Source organism: Ceratotherium simum, chromosome 21 (assembly GCF_057802395.1).
Source record: "Ceratotherium simum simum isolate JZ-2026a chromosome 21, ASM5780239v1, whole genome shotgun sequence".
NCBI lineage: Eukaryota > Metazoa > Chordata > Mammalia > Perissodactyla > Rhinocerotidae > Ceratotherium > Ceratotherium simum.
Window position 1 is genome coordinate 41,008,396 of NC_141920.1, and position 21,761 is coordinate 41,030,156.

Sequence of the window (21,761 nt, forward strand, 5' to 3'; positions counted from 1 at the left end):
CACCACATTAATAAAATGAAGAACAAAAATCACATGATCATCTCAATAGATGCAGAGAAAGCATTTGACAAGATACAACATCCATTTATGATAAAAACTCTGAATAAAATGGGTATAGAAGGAAAGTACCTCAACATAATAAAGACCATATATGAGAAACCCACAGCTAATATCATCCTCAATGGTGAAAAACTGAAAGCTATCCCTCTAAGAACAGGAACCAGACAAGGATGCCCACTGTCACCACTCCTATTTAACATAGTATTGGAAGTCCTAGCCAGAGCAATCAGGCAAGAGAAAGAAATAAAAGGGATCCAAATTGGAAAGGAAGAAGTGAAACTGTCACTATTTGCAGATGACATGATTTTATATATAGAAAACCCTAAAGAATCCACCAGAAAACTTTTAGAAGTAATAAACGAATATGGTAAAGTTGCAGGATACAAAATCAACATACAAAAGTCAGTTGCATTTCTATACACTAACAACGAAGTAGCAGAAAGAGAAATTAAGAATACCATCCCATTTACAATTGCAACAAAAAGAATAAAATACCTAGGAATAAACTTAACCAAAGAGGTGAAAGATCTGTAAACCGAAAACTATAAAACATTGCTGAAAGAAATTGAAGAAGACACAAAGAAATGGAAAGATATTCCGTGCTCTTGGATTGGAAGAATTAACATGGTTAAGATGTCCATACTTCCTAAAGCCATCTATAGATTCAATGCAATCCCTATCAAAGTTCCAACAACATTTTTCACAGAAATAGAACAATGAATCCTAAAATTTATATGGAACAACAAAAGACCCCGAATAGCTAAAGGAATCTACCAAATATTTAAATTGGAAAAGTTGTATTGTCCTCCCCTTAAATCATTATATATATATATATATATTTTTTTTTTTTTTTACTAAGATATTTTGGGATTATTGATCTAACATGTTTCCATCTTTTGAAATAGGTTTGGAGTTTATTTTAATATATACAACATTTGTTTCTGGAAATTAATTTACATATACTTATAAAATACGAATTTTATTTTAATTCAGATCTTCTGTAGGTAACTGTCATGAAATCTGAGTTCTTTTGACTTCATACTTTAAATTAAATCTTTTTGTTGTAATAATGTAGAAAATCAGACTTTTTTACCTTTATGTCTTTGGATAGGTAGAAGAACTATGTAGAGAAAGTATACTAGTTTTCTATTGCTGTGTAATTACCACAAATTTAGTGACTTAAAACAACATGCATTTATTATCTCAAAGTTCTGTAAAGCAGAAGTCTAGCAGGCTTGATTGGGTTCAGAGACTGCTCAGAGTCTCAGAAGGTTGAAATCACAGTGTCAGCCTACTGGGCTCTTATCTGGAGACTCAAGGGAAAAATCTGCTTCCAAGATCATTCAGGTTGTTGGCAGAATTTAGTTTCTTGTGATTATTGGACTGAGGGCCCTGTTTTCTTGCTGATTGTCAGCAGGGAGCCACTCTCAGCTCATTGTGTCCCTCTCCAGTTTTCAAAGCCAGCAATGAGACATTAAATCCTTCTCTGGCTGGAAGCTTTCTGATTTCACTTCCACCCACATTCAAGGGGGAGGATATTATACAAGGATGAAAGTCAATGGAGATCATTCTTAGAATTCTACCTACCACAGAGAGACAGCAAAGTGTTCATGATTTTGCTACAGTCATACACTGCGTAAGATGTTTTGGTCAACGATGGATCACATATATGATGTTCGTCCTGTGAGAGTAGTACCATATAGCCTGTGTGTGTACTAGGTTATACCATCTAGGTTTGTGTAAGTACTGTATGGGAGGAAGAAATTTTCCTTTACCCTTCTAGGTTCTTCTGGCTGGTCTAGGAATTGAATTGACATGAGCCAGATTAACAGGAGAAAAATAAAAGTTTAATAACATGTGTATATGGGAGAAACCCAGGAAAATCGGATAACTCACCAAAATGGCCAAGCCCTTACCTTAAATACCATCCTCAGCAAAATTCAAAAGATGTTGGGGATTGGAAGAGTCAGGGACTTCAAAGGGAAGGAAATCAATTCACAGGTAGGTGAAGAGGAGCAAACATTTGGAAAACAAGTGCTTGGGCACATAGAAACAGAAAAACACAGAGGGGAATACAACAAACAGGCTTTGCTAGGTTCCTCCCTGTCTACCACCTAGTTCATGTTATGCTAAATTGATAGCTCAGTTCCTGAGACACGATTTTTTAATCTGAATTCTTTTAGGCAGTCGAAAACGAGGTAACAAGAAAAAGTTTGAGTCTTTGTTTCTTAAAAATAGTCAGCGTAAAATAATCCTCATGTTAAAGAGACACATTTTGGGGTGGCAAATTTTGTTGCCCTTCAGTATGCTCTATAGTGTTTGCACAATGGCGAAATTGCCTGACGACACATTTCTCAGAAGGTATCCCCTGTTGTTAAGTGATGCGTTAACTGTATTTCCTTGAGATTTAATACTGACAGCATCTGAAATAGGCACCTTGCTTTATTTGAGTATTTTGATGTCCTTACATCTATTGAGTTCTTAAAAGGAATTTTTTTTTAAATTTATTATTCCTTATACATATGTTAGAATTCAGACTTGGAGATCATCTTAAAATTGGTGAAATGTATTTATTTCTTCTGTATTCAATGAAATATTGTTAAATATTCAGTAAAGAAGGTAGTAAGTAACCTAACTCTGATTCCAAAGTCCCTTCCTCTGATATGTCACTGGAGAGGTGGAGCCACTTACTGTAGCTTTTATTTTATGATAAAGGCAGAACATGTTGATAGTGAATTGAATTTCACAGAGAACTTAACCTTTCACTTTTCTTGTTATACAGATTTACTATGGAACATTTTTACAATGAAACCTATTTTCATGCCTACCTCAAATCATATCCCATCAGCCATTTCCCATTGGAAATACCAAGGCTTCAGAAAATAAGAAAGGGCAGAAAGGATCAGTCGATCTTTTTCTCTGCCTGACTCTGGCTGCAGAGAGACCTTGCAGGCATCCACCATGGCCCAAAGAGTTTGCTTGTCCAAGGTGGAACGGTCATATCCACAGTAGTCGCATCCCTTATATCCTCTCTGGGAAGCCACAGTGGTGATCAATATCTAGAAAAGAAGACAAGTCATCCTCAAGGTGTAAGACCTCATGCTCATCTTTCAGCTCATCTTTTCTCTATTTGGCTTTCATTCACTGAAGAGACAGATTGTGAATGGATATACATCTGGCATATACTTTCTAATCACTGAGTTTCCCTCTTCTTGACTTCACCATTGGAGGAGCCTTTCAGCTGATCCGTTTACTTTATAACTAGTGCTTAATATGCATCAGATTTGTTTCTTTTTTAAAGTGTATAGCTGTCAGTTCAGTATAGTTCCAAATATGTTTTTAATGAGTCAAGCCTCCCTGACAGTCTTCCTTACTACCCCCACCCCCCATCCCATAGCCCCCAGTGCATTTAAAGACATTAGGCAGAACAAAATTTCCCCTTAGAATCATACAGGGGCTTATTCATAAAGTGCCTTGGCAGTCTTCTAATGAAGGATAGGGGCCAGCTATGTCACAGTCCCTTCTATGATTCTTTTGTATGAATTCAGCATCTACATTGGTGCCCCTTGAAATACTGTGACCTCTTAGCTTTATAACTATAGTCTTTTATCATTTACCAGAATGACCACATTTGGATTCTCCTCATTGTTCTGGACCACTTTACTTCTAAGAAATGGGAAATTCTTTTATGCCTGAGACCTTTTCCACTCTCTGACAGTTATGAATGGAACTTTCATGTCATCATACTTTCCAGGTGAAAAAAAAAAAAAAAAGGTCATTATTCCTAATAGAAATAACTTCCATATTATTTTTCATCATGACTGCCTATCCTTGGACCCTTCATGTTTGTTAGAGTTTCTCTTAAAATTGCTCATCTGAACTGAACATAATATTCCAAACATGTTTTGCCCAGCCCAGAGCAGATTAGGCTGCTTCCTCCCATGATGTGTAGATTATACTTTCCCAAGTTCAAGTGAATACATTCTACACCCAGAAGGGAAGTTAGTGATTATCTAGTGAAGGCCAACCACTCCTTTTTAAAATAAGTCTAAGATTGCCTTAGGATATTTAGTAGACATGGTATGCCTCTGGGTCAGATTGAAATTGTGGTCAGCTGAGCTCCTCCACACTCACCATGTTTGATTTTTCTGTTTATTGAGATCATTGTATGTTCTGTCACTTGATCCCTCCCATTTCTCCTTAACTTTTGGCTTCAGTTCCTTCTTGCTTCAGCTCATACCCAACAGTCCATTATTTTAAGAATTCTCTGTTATCCTTTCTTTACAGTCACTGTCTGAACTACTAGCACTGGGTCAATCCAGCCTTCTACCTCTTTTACAACTACCCCTGGGCTGCTGAGGACTGCTCTTGAAAATCATACAGCTGTGTGGTATTTTTTTCCTTTTTTTTTGGTCTATATAAATATAAGATTTAGTATTTCTGCTAGTCCTCAACACCATTATTCAAATCTTTTATTTAGATCTGGTTAGCTGACCCATATTTTTCTCCTAGACTCCAGGCATGCTCTTTCCTCTTGTCCTTTGCACTTGGAATTACCTCTGTCTAACGCTCTTCCATTCCATCAGTACTTTTCATTCTTGGCTACACATTAGAATCAATGAGAGTTTTAAAAATTTCTTGTGCCCAGGCCATATCCCAGACCAGTTAACTCAGAATTTCTGAGGTGTGGGACCCAGGAATTACTTTTGTTTTAAAAGATTCCCGGGTGTTGCTAATGTGCAGCCTAGGTCAAAAGCTATTGCCCTATATAGATGCGTGCTTTGCTCTCTCACTTTAATTGGTTTTACGCTCAAATTATTACCTCCTCAATGAGGATTTCCCTGACCACCCTATGTATAATGTAGGCCTCTTTCACTTTCTATTCCCTTCTTCCTTCTTTTTATTCATATCATTTTTCAGGTAAATTGCTGTTGTGTATATATTTCATTATTGTCTGCCCTCTTCTCACTAGAATGTAAGGTTCATGGAGCTTGCCTGTACATATTATCATATACACATTACATAACATATTATTAATGGTAACTGGAACCAGGAGAATGGATGAAACTGCTTTGGAAGAGTATGTATAGAGAGAAGAGGACATAGAAGAGAACCCCAAGTGACTACAACATTTAGAGAATCCATGGGGTTATTCCTTTTCTTAGTTGTTTTTTTTTCACTGCCATATTTCACCATCTACATTAGGGCCTGCCGTACTATTCAACAAAGAGTTGTTGAATGGAATTCCCCAGTGTGGCTAACCCACAACTTCACCATTTTTCTCAAGCTCCTATCTAACTATGCTTTTTCATTCTTAAAACGTGACCTTGCTTCTCTAATAGCAGAAAATAGTAACATGTTATCAATGGCACTTGGACCCAAAAAAATGGATGAGACCCTGGAAGAGTGTATATATAGAAAATAGGGCATAGAACAGAGGCCCAAGGAACTCCAACATTTAGGAAATTGGTGGAGTTACCTCTTTTCTGTCTCCTTCTTGGGTACCTCTCTCTCTCTGCCTCAGTCTTGGTGGCTGCTATTCCCCAAGGTTCCATCCATGGCCTTTAACTATTTTTTCCTGTATAATCTTCTGGATCTATCTCATCAAACCCATGGCTTCAATGACCAACTATATTCTGATTCTCCTAAACCTTTATGTCAGAGCATATACCTGTCCCAAATGTCAGACCTATATGTACAATGGCTCACCTGATATCTTCACTTTCACATCCCAAATCTTCCTAGAATCTTCCACTGGGAGTCAGGTAACACTTCTGTTTTTCTTAGTCATGTGCACATTTCTCTATTGCAGCACTTTTCACACTGCAGCATAATCATTTATTTGTCTGTCTCTTTTACTAGGTCATAAATTTCTTGAAGACATAGCATATTTTTTATTTGTATATTGCCCAGGATTTGCCACCTAGCACATAGTAATCACTCAGTAATTTTTTCCTTGTATGAATGCATGAATTTAAATCTCCTTCTGCCATTAAACATCTTAATTCTACTTCTAAGATACAGTTCTTGGTAGGAAGGTCTTATGTGTCATTATTCAAGTTATTGATAAAAAGCTTGAAAATTTCAGCTTGAGTACAGAGTCCTATGATATGCTATTAGATGATGCTGATCAGTTTTGGGGTTTTGTTATTGAGTCCACCTAATAACATTACCATGCAGCCTGTGGTTCTCCATCTGGTCCTGGAGGATATAATTAAGAATTGTTAAACACTTTACTGAAATCATGATCAAATGTAAATTACACAAGAACGCACCTCACAATAATATCAATTTTGGCAATTGACACAAGCCAATTGGCAATTGACATTTGAAGTGTCTTCAAGCCAGCACCTCATTCTCAAACAGAGGTAAGCTAAAATTCTTATCTTCTAGGAGAGAGGACAAGTCATAGAAGGGAGCAGAACAGCTGGCAGCTAGGTCTTAAAGAGCAGAGAGGCTGAGAGTGACATGTCTCTAATAGTCTCTCTTTCCACTCTCCTCAGATTGGGTTGACAAAAGGAAGGTCAATTAAATAGGAGGCCTTTGAATTGCTGCAGCTATCCCAGAAGTGCCAGTTAGCCAAAGTTTCACTTGCCCCTTGGATATTTACGCTAGAGGGGCAAATGCCACTAACTGATACCAAACCATAGTCGGACTTGAGTTGGATATTGATTGCTGCAATTGGAACATAGCTATTCTATCCTACTCAACGTGTGGTCCATGGACCAGACACACATACCATTGACTATTGAGAGGAAAGGAAGGGGATTTTATTAATCAGTGAGGGAGGTAAAGTTCAAGTGTACAAATTAGGGAAGACTTATTGATAGTTGCTTACCATGAATTTCAAAACTTTAGCGTAATTTGAGAATGAGATGTCCTCCCCGTTAATGTATTAAAGTTGACATAAAATTTGAAATCTTAATATTGATTCAGGAACCAAAGGGACCTCTGCATTTGTGGTCCTGAATTTTAGTTGAAGAAGGTGAAAAACACTTGACTCTTATGCTAAATTGATAACAGGGGTAGATGAGAGACAGACACTTCTTTACCTTTTAGTTTTTTTCCACGATGGCTTTGATGAAGGAATTTGGCTTTTTTTTAACCAAATTGGAGGATGGTATGCACTTCATCTGTTCACTTTGTCTTTAAAGTTTTAGTAATTATTCAATTATTTTCATTGATTTGAGAAACTGTCTTTTAGGCATAGTCTAGAATAACAATTGTCGAGCTCCTTTTAGATCTGTGAAATTTGAGGTTGGTAAGTTAATGTGTCAGAAAATCACAAAACAATAAGCTGGGAAGAAAACTAAGATTTTCCAGCTTTCAGAAGACACCCCATGTATTAAGCCCATATTGTCATAAACTCAGCAAGAACCTTCAACATTACCAACGTTCTTTGAAATTTTTGGAAAAAATTTTCTCTTATTTAACTTTGCTTCTGGTGATTCATTTTGGTAAATTATTTTGTCATTTGTGTCCATTTCTAGTGTTTTTCTTTTCTAACAATTGAGTTATATCTCAGAGGATATATCTCAGAGGTGGTGGTAGAAGGTAGGGATTATTTGTCATGTCAGTTGATAAACTAGTTTGGGTGATTTTATTGACTGTGTTCATCTGGAAAGCAAACAGTTTTGACAATTAAGGTGTACAAATTATGAGTGTTCAATCTAGCTTTTCCAGCTATAATGTGTTGATTAGAGCTGTTTCATGAATCATTCTCAGGAGCAGCCCAAGTGCTATATACCATTTAGGAAGAAAATATAGTCAGTGTGTTTGCCATAGCAGTGTGCTGATTGCAGCAGCTTGCCCAGAGCTAAACTTGCTGTAATAAAAACTTCTGGACTGGAACATGGTAATGGCATTTATGTTATTTACCTCCTAAGTTGTTTCTGGACTATATAAACCTAAATCAAACCGCTCTCAGTTTGAGAACCTTAGAGAGTTCCGTCACTAGGCATTGCTGAGTTCCCCTGTGTTGATTCTTTGAAGAATATATTAGCTGAAGTCTTACAGTGAGCAGTGGTTAAAATGGCTTACATCTTCTGACTTTGTCCAGATCATTGTGTGGAACTCACTTTGATAGATGCCTTTCTGTGAGGATGTTATTATTTTTAAAGATGTTATTATTAAAGTGAATTCCTTGCCCTGTGGATCCTTATTGCCTTCTAAAACAGCATTAAGTCAGGGAAACTAGACTTATCATGAGCAAGGTGCTCATGAAAACTTGAAAAAGGCTCAAGGGAAAATGACTAAACTCATCTTATAAATGCAGTATCCCTAAACAAATCAATTGTGGATTAGCTGTATGTGTGTCTGCATGGGAGGCTGCATAGATCTCCTCCACATATTCCAAAATCTGCCTACAATTGTCCCTTTTTAAATTCATGGGAATAACAATGCCTTTGAGTGCCTCCTACAGGAACTGATTGTGGAGCTAGGCCAAAGCTAAAGAGAGAATAGGAAAGAAAAAAATAAAGATGAAGAGAATGGGAAATTGGAGATGGAAAGGGTAAAGGATGAGTAATGAAAGTCCATCAGTGGTTATGCCCTACACCCTTAACAACAATCCAATAGAAAAGTTGGCTCTCCTTTTGCTTAGAGAGGATAAGCATTTTTTATTTGCCAGCCTTCACTGGGTTTCCTGTCTGTCTTTGGATCACACACCAGATGAATAGGAGGAGTTCTATCACTACCAGTGAAACTGTTATCATCACTTAGCATTGCTACTGTGAACCATCCTTTTGAAGACCTAGATTTGGAAGTAGCATATGGAATTTCAGTCCTTGTATTGTTATTTTTTCTTATATTATTTTTTATTGGACAAAATAAGGAGGACGCAAGACAAATTTTCTTTGAGGAAGAACATGATTTTAAATGGCCTTATTGTAATACTCAAATAAATTTGATCCCTCAGATAATATCCTTAAATAAAGAAATTATTTTCCCTAGTCATAAAAAGAGTATAGTACGTTTTTTTTATTAGGAAATTTGGAAAATCAGAAAAGTAAAAACAAAAAAAAATTCACCTATCATCTCACCACTCAGCAGTGACCACTCAGGAGTAGTTATGAGAGTCCTAAGTAGCCCTTTATTTTCCTAATCCTTGGGGTAGTGGATAACTGCAAAACCTGAAGTTTTGTGTCTGCTCCCCTGGTCATATTTTCAGCAATCCCTATTAGATGCTTTATTTTAGTTCAGCTCCTATGGACCAGTAATATTTGAATAGCTATAATGATTGCATTTAAATCCATTTTATTCCAAATTCATGCATGTAGCTAGTAATTCTCTAGCTGGGAGATTACAGAGAATTACCTAATGATTACACTGTTTTACCTTTCCATGTACTACCCTGAATCTTAAAAAGTAACAATTTTGGGAGCCAGCCCCATGGCGTAGTGGTTAAGTTCATGCGCCCCGCTTTGGTGGCCCAGGGTTTGCAGATTCAGATCCTGGACCAGTGCACCGCTCATCAAGCCATGCTGTGGCAGCGTCCCACATACAAAATAGAGGAAGATGGGCACAGATGTTAGCTCAGAGCCAATCTTCCTCAGCAAAAAGAGGAAGAGTGGCAACAGATGTTAGCTCAGGGCCAATTTTCCTCACCAAAAAAAAAGTAATAATTCTTGACCACATTGGCTGATATTATGTTGAAACATATACGCATTTGCTATCCTATAGTTTATAAGTAAGTGTTCTTCATTCAGTAGAATAATAGTGCTATTTTTGTTGTCATTGCACCTGGATTTCCTTGCATAATAATTTATGCTTGTGTTTCTACAAAGATGTAGGTTGCAGATCCCTCAGTTGTAGAAGCTGCTCATGGTTTGTTTGAGCATGTACATGGTGCATGTGTGGGTGGGCATGGGGGCTTGGGAGAATGGAAGCTCGTTTCCTTTTATCATTTTTTTAAAAAATTCAGATCCAAGTTTGTGCTAATTTTACTCATAAGAATAAACTATAATTTGTTTCTAAAGACTAATGTTCAGAAGGGTCAAGGAAAAAAGTGGTTATACTCTTTATTTTTACAGTGAATTATTTGAATATTCTTAAATTATTAGCATTTTTAGCCCATTAGCAATGGCAGCAGTGTCACAGATAACTATAAACAGACTTCTTGAAGAACTAGACCTCTTGACCAGACTCTTGCCCTGATACTTTCTGAACTCCCCAGGACAGATGGTAACATATAATTATGTTTATCTTTTCCAAGGATGCTTTTTCTGTTTGCCACTCTCATTTACCAAATGATGTTAATTTTTAAGAATAGGTTTGTTTTCCAATTAATATTCATACACTGTTTTGTGAATTGTGCTGTAATATATGCTTGATAAATATTTGGTACTGATAAATACTCAACAAAATATTTGTTGAGTAAAAGGTCACTTATAAGATTCCCATTTCCATTACATAATACTTGTAAAACAATAATTCTGTTCAGTGAGTGTGACTGCTAGATATTCTTCTCAGATTCTGTGGTTAGGCACAGCATCAACTAATTCAGGGTTTCTAAGCCTGCCCAGCTGTAGGGCTCACCTGGGAAGCTGATTATACATACAGATTCCAAGGCCCCACCCCAGACCTCCTCAGTCACAATCTCTGGGTGATTTGTATCATCAGAGAAGTCTGGGAAACCTGAAAGTAAGGAGTCTGTGCTAGGAGCTTGATCAATGTATAACTGCATATTGGTATGTAGGAAAGATTTACAGATGTGGATTGAGTTGGTAGTGTTCATTTATTTCTAACGCTGGTCAATTCAAATATCAGAAGAGAAAATTACTCTGATATGCTCTTTAAATTTCAGCTTCTATGAGACTTCAATTGAAGTAATTTTAAAATTATCATTTATTGAGTACTTACCATGTGCAATGCACTCTTCTAAATAGGTTAAATGATTTGCCCAGAGCCAAATAAGTAACAAGTGGAAAAGCTTGGCTTTGAAACTAAGAAGTCAGATTTTAGAATTTGCACAATTAATCCCTGGAATATATTGCCTATAGCCACCAAATACTATGTAGTTACTAATGTGTCAGGCATTACTATACTAAGCACTTCATATACTTTAAATGCATTTACCAATCCTATAGAGTTATGAAAGGCAAGTTTAGAGAGATTAAGTAATTTGCCCAGAGTTACCCTGCTAATAAGTGGTAGAACCAGTGTGATTTGAAGCTGGGTTGGCTCAACTCCAAGACTCTGTGCTCCTAACCACTATTCTATATGCAAGAATGACGTTTGAATATGCTGATATCTTGTCATCTCTTCAGTATTTCATAGAAATAATAGGAGTTACTGGGGAGTTTCTGGAAGGTAATTGTATAACACTTTAATGTCTACATTAAATAAAGTCCACATTTAACATCTACATTAAAACACCTCAGTGTTGACATTAAATTTTAGAAGAGATTCTGAAATATATTATAGAATTTCTTGTCCCAGAAATATTTTTAAATCATAAATTGGTTACTCTATTATCTGCTATAGACTGGCTGAAAGTAGAGCACCGGATTAACATTCTTTTAAGAGATTCTTAACCCTATATTCTTAATATTAAAGGGTAGTATAGTTGGTAGATACTTATGTATTTTGTGAACATTTGCTAAGAAGTTACCCTGAATTTCTTTCATTTGGGTATTAAATATTCCACACGTGTGTTTTCTCACAAGTAAATGTTTTCCTTTACTTTGAAAGGGCTGATAAATTTACTTTACGCATTTATTAAAGATTTAGTTTGAATTGCTTCTCTTTTTCCCCTCTTATTTGTCCCAAAATGAAGGTGAAGTGTTAATTGGTTTTAATGGCTCCTACTGCTACCTCTCTGTCTGGGACTTCTAAGGAAAGGTGAAAAATTGGAGAAGAACTTGTGAAACTTGTCTGGGGAGGTGAGAAAGTTTAATGTGCTTATGAACTAGCACATTTCTTCTAGGTAATACTATTACACTATAATAAATATTGAAATCTAATTTTCACTCTTAGACCTAACCTTTTAAGTATATTAGTTAACATTCAAAGAGGAATTTTCTGAAGAAACATGTTAACTAAATTCCTGTACCTGGAAAAGATCAGCACCTGATAAACTAGGAAATAAGAATGTCTTGTTTAAACATGTTTATAAAACCAGAGAATAGACTTCTCTCTCTCTCTTTTTTTTTTTAAAGAGCAAGGGCATGCTAATTTGGATTCACAACTAGGAGGGAATGGCCTAGCTTATGCAATTTGCTGTTGCACTTAAACAGAAGACTGTAGTTGCCTAGTTGCCTGAGACATGTACCTGGCTGTTAACACTCCTTCTTTCCCAATAAAAATGATTCCCACCAGCAGGGGCTAATTCATCCGAAACGCTGTCCCTGGTGGTCATACACTGATGTACTTAATAACTCTGCAACTTTGATCTAACAAGTAACCATGTAGATATTTATTCTTACACAACAAAAAATTTTATTGGGATTCTGGAAAACATAACAAAGACTTTTACCATTTTAACAGCTTTAAGATAACAAATCTTTTTAGAAATTATTATTCTTTCCACTTTTTAGCAGTTGACATTCCTACTTGTACCTTTACCAAAAGGTAGCAGAATAATATAATGAGCCGAGTCCGGTGTTGGGGAGAGAGAAAAAAGTATGCCTTTATTAGTATTTGAATCTTAAAATCAGTGCAAGGTACAGAGGGGCCACAGAAAGGCAGACAGTCTGTTGATCTTGCTTCACTACTTCCCACGTTTTGTCGCCCTATGTTCAAATGTCAGTTCTAATATCAGATACCAGGCAAATATTTCTTCATCATCAAGGGTGAAAATAGAATTTACTGGACATTTACTAAGAGCAGGTATGAGTTAAGTGCTCAAGTTGAAATATATAATTTATTCCTTACAATTAGAGAGGCACTGTCATTATCGTATTTTCCAGAAGGTGAAACCGAGGCTTAGAAAGGTTGGCTAAATTGTCCAAGTCCATACTCCAAGTAAGTGGCAGAAACTAGATGCAAACCTAGATCTGTCTAATTCAAAGACAGTGCTCTTAATCATCATCTCAAATATCAATTGTACATATAATTTAATAGAGTGTTCTAGTATATTTTGTTTTATATGCTTGGAGTCAGTATGCCACAATGAAGAGAGAAATATAGAAAAGACAGGAGATCTGGTGTTAAGATCCTTGCATTTGGAATCAAGTTGGTTTTTGGAGTTCCAGTTCTGCCATTTGTACTGTGTGATATTGGGCGAGTTGCATAACCTGTTTGAAATTGAGTTTCTTTTTTGAATTGGGAAGTAGAGGAGATAAAGGATGCGGAATGCTTAAATGGTCTACGCTAGTTATCATGAAGATGCTGATAATACTCTACATTTGTAGAATGGTTTACAGTTTACAAAGAGCTTTCACAAAGATTGTCTCAGATGATACTTATTTTTTATTCATTCATCCAACAAATATTTTTTTGAGTGTCTGCTAGGTGCCAGGCATTGTTCTGTAGATTGGAGTGATTTAACAGTGAAATAGCAGAAAAAAAATTACTTGCCTTCATTGAGTTTGCATTTTAATGGGGGATATGGATAATAACATATAAGTAAAATATTTAGTATATTAGATAATAATAACAACAATAAATATAACATATAACTCTTGTATGATGAGTGCTATGAGCCATACATAGCTCAGTAGTTAGAAGCATATTTTGATTCAGAGACTAGCTACATGTTTTTCCATTATGGACTTTTTAAAAACTGTAAACTAGTTCAGTTCAACTATAAACTTTTTTTCAAATTTTGTATTGTTCTAAAACAATGAGGGGACTAATTTTTTGATTTAATTGTTAGAACACATCACCAACATTCATGAAATCTCTTCTAGCTAACTAAGATTCTATGACATATTGACTGAAAGCATAGAATAAATGTAGATTTCTAATACCTGTCTGTATTTATATTTGTCTGGTAAGTATACTCTGAATAAAGCATTTAAGTAATTCAAAGATTATTTTTTAAAAATAATTAATTATTGAAAAACATTAAATAATCTTGACATTTCTTTACCTTTATAGACTAGGTGTAGTATTCATGGGTTATATGTCTCAAATTCAGTACAAAGCCTGGGGAAAGTCTTCAGTGATCTGGCCCTTCCATTCTGGCTCTTAGAAGACACAAAAAGATCATCACCTCAACATAGTGGACTCAAATATTAAGATTCGCCTGCCAACTATGAGTTAAATTTATTGAAAGTTGCAAGAAAGACAGGTGTTATTCTCAGGATAGTTTATAGCCATTAACTATTGGCCACCAGAAGTCATCATTCACCATCATGAGGCAGAGGTCTGTAAGCCTTGGGAGAAAAATTCACATTTGCCCCATTAAAACATTTTGAGATTTAATCCTAAAAATATCTTCTATTTGTTATCTCAGTAAAATGAAATAATTTTTTTTTCTGGACTCAAACTCCTTTTTAAAGTTGTTGAAGAAATGTTTCTGCTCACGATTTAGAGAGTGGTTAAGAGCTCAAGCTTCAGGAGCAGACAGAATCCTTGTTCCACCACTTACTGTCTATAACTTTAAAAAGGATTACTTTATAGTTCCAAAATATATCTGGTATCTTTTCCCTTCTCTCTTCTTACCATCACCATCCTGTTCTATATTTACTCATTCTTTTCCACACAGTGTCTAGAGGGACCTTATTACAATTGGAAGCCGATAGTCTGATCCCCACACATCATTCTTCTCCTCCTCCTCCCCTCACCCCACCCTGTTAAAAATCCTCCAATGGCTTTCTCTTGCCCTAGAATGAAGTCCAGACTCCTTACCTTGGCCTTAGTCTACAAGACCTTCATGATCTGATCCAGTCCTGCCTTGGTGATCTCACCTCTCTCCTGGTCAGTGAGCTTGAGCAACCCTGAAATTTTTTTCAATCTTTAAACTCACTAAACTGGTTCCCTACTTGAAACTAACGTGTCCTGTTTCCTGTGCTCAGAACACTCTCTACCTGACTCTTCACATGGCTGACTCTTTATCCCTCAGGTCTTAAGTTTTCCCTTAGCACTCAGTCTAAATAGGTTCTCCTGTTATGCTCATTCATAGCACCATGTTTTTCTCTTTCATGGCACCTGTCACAATTTTTTACTTTATAGTCATTTGGTTTTTGGTCAATATCTGAATTCCTGCCTCCTTCAACTATAATCTCCATATCTTTTTGGGTCACTACTGTTTACCCAGTCCTAAGCACAGTTATTGAGTTAGGTACTAAATAAATAACTGTTAATATTGAATAAATAAAATACCTCCATGACCTTTCAAAGCTTTAATTTTCTCATCTGAAAAATACAGAAATAATTCCTATCTGTAAAGTTATTGTGTAAATTAAATGAGATTAAAATATATAAAACAATTAGCAGTGTGCTTGACAAAGTCCTCAACAAATGGTAGTGTCTTCAGTGGCAGCAGCATGATCACCAGACATTTATTAAGCCCACTGTATGTGTAAGACATCGCTAATGTTTATAGAACATATTTTTAAAAGAGAATTTTATTAGACATTGGTCCTTATATCTAGGAAATTCAAATATGGAATTCCAGCAATGATTCCATGCTTTTTAATGAAACATTGATGTCAAGTGGCCTCAGCTTTGTAATGTCACAATTATCAGAGCCCTGATGTACATTCAGAAGGGTAATTACTTTGGATAGTAATTTCCTAGACTGCCCCCGAGCCCCCACTCCAGCCCGCTAGCATTGAAAAAGAAGCACTGCTTTTATGTGTGCACACAATCAGTCTGTAAAATCCCATTATCCCCAACTTCCATACCCGTGTGGCTGCATGCTTCCTTTTGAAGCCTCTTAAAAAAGAAAAAACTTTCAAGGCAGCCCTCAAGTTTATTTCTAATCTCATTTCACCCATATAATTTAGAAATGAGATGGGAGATAGGAAGTGGGAGTGGTCCTCAATGTGATTTGCTTACCCCTTCTCCTGGAATCCTATACTTGTGGGAAAGCCTGGTAAAAAGTTTGGGTGGGTGAGTAGAAATACTTCTTTAGTGTATATTTTGATATAAAATTGGATTTAATTCTGTTTTGATATGCCAAGAATAGAGAAAGATTACTTTGGTTATTCTAAATCTTTTTCTTTCATCTGTTCCATATGTTTATACTATTTAGAATGGGAGTTTCGGCTGACCTCTCATGACCAACATCCTTTTTAACTAGGATCATCTGTTAAGAGTCCTAGGTGCCGTGCCCTCCTCTGCTCTCCTTTTCTGTTTTATGTATCTTTCCAGCTGAGACTTTGACATCCGTTCTGACCCATCTCCTAACCGCTTCCACTGGCCCCATTGTCATCCTTTAGTTTTGGGTTCCAACTTGTCATGTAACTGACATTTTTCTTAGCGTTCTTTCCATCACCTTGAGTTAATAGACATTTGTTCCCTGAGGATGACACCTTCCCTGTTACCTGCTTCATCTCTTACTATCACTACTTGATAAAACTAGGGGAGGGGATGGATGTGGGATGTAGGTTGGGAGTTGCAAAAAAATTTTCCTTGCCCCTGAAAGACCACTTCCTGAGTATGTTTCTGTCACCATTATTCAAAAACTTTTCCTTTGAAGTCCTTGTTTTACATCTCCATCACCTAATCCCATCATCTTCTCCCTACTCCTCATCTCTGGCACATTTCCCCATCTTCCTTAGGACCTGTCTTATAAACCCTTTCCATCTCTCTGAGTGACTTTGTACTCCTTGCTGATGACTCTTCCAAAACTGCAGCTTCTCAGTTACAGCCATTACTTCAGTTGTCTTAGAGTCACAGCCATGACTTGGACCACACCTCTTCTGCGTTTCAATTTTCTTTTCTCCTATTAGATATGTTCCCTGACTTCAGTGTAGATTCCTATCTCTATACCCCATCTTATTCCTGAGGTCAGTAAATATCCCTCTTGGTGTTCACTTCTTTTTTATCTATCTTGATCGTCCACATGACTGAACAAGACCCCTTTGCCCTCCAAACTTCTTAAAGAATAGTCTTAATTATTGTTTCTGTTTTATTTCCCATTATCCTGGCAACATCCTAGAGGCTTTTGCCTCCTTACTCTGCCATCACTACCTTCAAAATCCCTGATGGTCTCCTCTTTTTCCATATTCAGCAGTGTTCTCTTCCAAGTCTACATTCCTGACTACATTTTTGACATCCTCCTTTTCTAAATATTTCTACTTCCTTGATTTCATAATATTTTCTTCTCATGATGATTTTTCCTCCTTTCCAACTTCCTTTTTTTTATTTGTTTTTGTTTTGGACTCCTCTTCCCTCTTCTGTCTCTACAAAAGGCAGGTGTGCCTTTGGCTGCTCTGTTTTCTGTCCCTGCTCACTTTCTGTTGGTGATCTCACCACCAGCATCCATCTACTTCAATAACCTCTTAGATATGGATTCCCTTCCTTGATGCTGAGGATCTGTCCCCAGACCCTCACTTCCAACTTTTTTATAGACATTTCCACAGGGATAACATAAAAGTACTTTAAACCTAAGGCGGTTATAATTTATCAACTAAACTGGGTCACTGTGGAAGGTTAAAGAGGGCACTATTAATAATTAGCCAATGTAAACCTGTACTATGTGTATGGTCTCATCCAAACCCAATATGTACAAAATACTGTGAAATTTGCTTTTCTAGTATTTTCCATCATTATTAATTGCCTCACCAATATTCTACCTACCTTCTCTGAAAATCATTGTCTTTAATTCTTATTCTTTCTCCAGTTTCCAATTCCTAGGAATTCTACCTTTCCTGTATCTTTTGAATTACATCTTTTTTTTTTTTTTTGTGAGGAATTTCAGCCCTGAGCTAACATCCATGCCAATCCTCCTCTTTTTGCTGAGGAAGACCGGCCCTGAGCTAACATCTATTGCCAATCCTCCTCCTTTTTTTCCCTTTTTCTCCCCAAAGCCCCAGTAGATAGTTGTATGTCATAGTTGCACATCCTTCTAGTTGCTGTATGTAGGATGCCGCCTCAGCATGGCCTGACAAGCAGTGCATCAGTGCACGCCTGGGATCCGAACCCGGGCCACCAGTAGCGGAGCGTATGCACCTAACCGCTAAGCCATGAGCTGGCCCCTGAGTTACACCTTTTTTTTAAACTGCATTCCACTGGCAGTGCACTGTTCATGCCGTTGTGTCTTCTTACCTGGAATACTGCATAGCCTTCTAACTTGTCTTCTTCCTCTCAGTTTCTCCTCATTCATCCTTCCTGCAATATTACTTCTACAAAATGTCCCTAAAGTACACTGATTGTTTATACACCTGCTCAAAAACCATTGCCAAAGAATATCATGCAGACTTCTCAGCTTGGAATTCCACACACTGCAAAGCTTGATATAAAAATTTTCCCAGCCTTACCTCCTTCATGGACCTTGTATTTTAGCTGGACTATTGGTCTTTCCCCAAACACCTCCTAAATCAGTGGTCCTCAGCGTCATCAGAATGACCTTTGGAATTTAAAACAAAATTTAAATGCCCAACCTTAACCTGGGAGATTTAAATTTAGTAGGTCTGTATTGAGGCCTAATTACCTTAATAAAAGCCTCCCCAAGTGATTCTGACCAAAACCAGCACTGAGAAACATTGCCCGTTTTCCTGCCTCCATGACTTTGTTCACCATTTTCTTTCTATGGCCAGTATCTGCTTTTCTCTTGAAGTACCTTCTAATTCTTCCATGCACACCCCTGATTTTACCTCCTTCATGAGGTCTTCCTTGATCCATCCAAATAGATGTAATTATTTCTTCTATACTGCAGTCACAGTAAATTTTCATTAGATTATATGTTTATGCCTTACAACCTCTAGACAGCACACTTGTTGAAGGCAAGACTTCTGCTATTTATAATATAGAAGCCACTCAGTAAAGGTCATTGGCTGTTGAGATTATTTGTAGAGAACTTTGAAGTTCTTAAGAAAGTGATTGATAAGCATGAGTTATTTTTTGCTAATTTAGCCAAAAATATAAAATGCACTAGTTTTAATTCTAAGACTGCCTAAATTAAGATTTGCTAATCATGCTAAGTAGGAGAAAGGAATTAGAATTTTAAATGCCACTGCTGTTTTCAGCAGCAGATGAGCTAATATTAAAGTAAATTCAGTGGTGGATCGGTTCCTTTAACACCCACGCTTCAGGTGCTTTAAAGCATGTGAGTCTCTGGATTCCTCATGAAAACTGTCATGTTGGCATGTAGCTATAAAACGTGCTTTACTCAGAAACTGTAGTTAGTAAAGCAGAGTTTTTTTTACTAGTTCCTTTGGCGCAGGGGAATACTTCTAATAAATCGGCTTTGCTGCAAGATAGAGCACAGTGTTGTTTTTAATAGGGAATGAGAGAATAAGTGCAGTGATTTAAAGTAGTTACAAGTGGTGCATCCAAAAACAATTTTTGATTTTGTCAAACTTTCAGCAAAGAGTGATTTTTCCCTCAATTTTTTTCATAGCTTCCCCAGTTGTATTTTTGTTAAATCTATAAGTTGTATATTCAGGATTGGATTTTTTTTCCTACAATTTTTTTTTGTTAGTACCTGATCAGTAAAAATTGTGAATATTTAGTTTAGGATATATGCAAATGTATCTATAATTAATTTAGTGCACTTTATGGTGGAGATAGATGTGTGTTTTGTTATTCTATTGAAAGGATATGTATTTTTTCAGCAAAGCATTTGGATTTCATAGCAAGCCTAGGTAAAGAATAAACTATACCCTCCCTGTGATGTCTCTTTTTGCTGGTGTGAAACATGGTTCTAATTTATACCAGGTAAAATAATTAAAAAGCATGTATTAGAACACACATAAAATTTTCTGTGCTCGTGAAAGGTATACTAACTGGAAAATAGTCAATATAATCTCTTGGCTTTTGGCTTTTTATAAACTCACAGGTTTATGGAGACTTTATGAAACCATCCAGATCTTTCCCTGACTTCTGGCAGAACTGTAGCTGAACTACTCAAAACCTCTGGAAGCCAAGTCAGACTTCCTTCAGAAAACGTTCCCTATATTTAATGTCAATCATGTTTGTCTTTGCTATGTTATTCCTAGAAAAAAACTATCCTCCATAACAGGAAGTCCAAAGAAAAAGTGTTGGGAAACATTTGAAGATGGCAAATGAATAACAAATTAACTTTCGTAGGCAGTTGGAGATATTTGTTAGTAGAGCAGTAGAAGCAGTGATATTGAGCAAACCTCTGGGAACACATGGCTAACTTTTCTTGATCATAATAGTAGTAACTTATGTTTTGTTGAAGATTATACAGTTTCCATGCATATTGTCTCATTTAATCCTCACAACAACCCTGTGTGGTGGGTGGTATTAATTGCCCCATTTTATAGATAAGAAAACTAAGCTAAGAAGAGTAAGTGGTTTATTTTTAAGTACATACCTAGTAAGTAGTAGATCTGAGACTTCAAATCCTCTGATGCAAACTCCACACTGCCAAAAAGGTATTTAAAAAAGTATTAGTTTTTCAAAGACAATATTAAAAAGTGTCAGCCAGGACAATGGCAGCAGTGTACCAAAAACAGGTCACAAAACCTTCTTAAGTTTTCCATCTATAGCGTGAATAAGTAAAATAAGAGTTTTCCAAAAGACTATTAGGAAATTAATGTATGCATTAAACATGGAACTCTTTGAAGTAAAATGATATGCAAGCTCAAGATATTGCTATTTTTTAATTTGTAACCAACGTTTATTTTTATGCCTAGAAAAATACATGGAGGTGCTTAGGACTAATGTGTTGCGCAATTTGCTACTTTAGTGATAGTAACATAATCCTGAAAAAGCAAGCACGCTTATTTTGTACTTTTTTTTTTGTTTTATTCAGCAATAAGACCATAATTTTTCATATTTAAGGAAGTATGAAAAACTTGTCGAGTTTTAAAGGCTGAATACATGTAGCGTTGGATCAAGGCACATACAAGACTGGCCAAAGGGCGTACAATGCACTTTGGTTTTTTGTTGGAAAAAAAATCATGGCAACAGAAAAGTGATGTGGGTTTTAAACAAGTAATAGCTCACAATTCAGTAGGAAGCTAGAAAGAAATGTTACGAGTTCATTATGTAATATCTGGAAAACTGTGACAGTAATGGGCAATATTCTTGATCACTGTGAAAGTAAATTGAACATTTATGTACAATGTTAAAACATTTCATGTAACCCAGATCTAAATTTGATTTCTACTATTTGTTTTTCTTTTAGATTCTCACTTATGTAAAGTCCTACTTTCTCTGGATTGTTGAGGGGAATTGCTTATGGTTACGCTACCTTTTTCATACCTATAAGGTTTCTCTTTGACATCTTTCATGATAAAAAATCATAAACACTAACAATTATGTCTTTAGAATTCACTTTTCAAAAATCAGGATGGTATAGGCAAAACCAAAATGCAATTCTGGTATTTGTGTTCATCACGCTATGCGAGTCTAAGTTTTCATATTTTCCTAAGTACAAATTTCCCCCCTAACTTGGAAGCACACTTACATTATTGTTTTTGTGAAGTCCTTTATTCTAAAAGCTTTGTTAACAATGGCTTTAACAACAGACTTCACACTCCGTTTATGCCAGCTGACGTATTCAATTCAGAAGATATGCTTGCTTTAAGGATATCTAATTTGCCTAGAGCGAAAATGGAGATATGCAGCAAGTTTGATATTGCCCATTACTTCACATATTTTGATTTATTGAATACCAC

The 21,761-nt window shown here is 36.3% G+C and overlaps 1 protein-coding gene and 1 long non-coding RNA gene across 2 annotated transcripts in view; one reads left to right on the plus strand and one right to left on the minus strand.

Annotated features, from left to right (window-relative positions):
• LOC106802359 (uncharacterized) overlaps window positions 1-21,761 on the plus strand; it is a 662,512-nt gene that overhangs the window by 316,576 nt on the left and 324,175 nt on the right. The gene's annotated exons all lie outside the window — the stretch shown is intronic.
• LOC147914293 (uncharacterized) lies at window positions 1,062-20,681 on the minus strand. The gene is made up of 6 exons (XR_015555654.1): window positions 20,453-20,681; window positions 18,432-18,520; window positions 14,093-14,189; window positions 7,113-7,303; window positions 5,770-6,261; window positions 1,062-3,119 (listed from the first exon to the last, which is right to left on the minus strand). It is a non-coding gene; the product is annotated as an uncharacterized LOC147914293 (long non-coding RNA).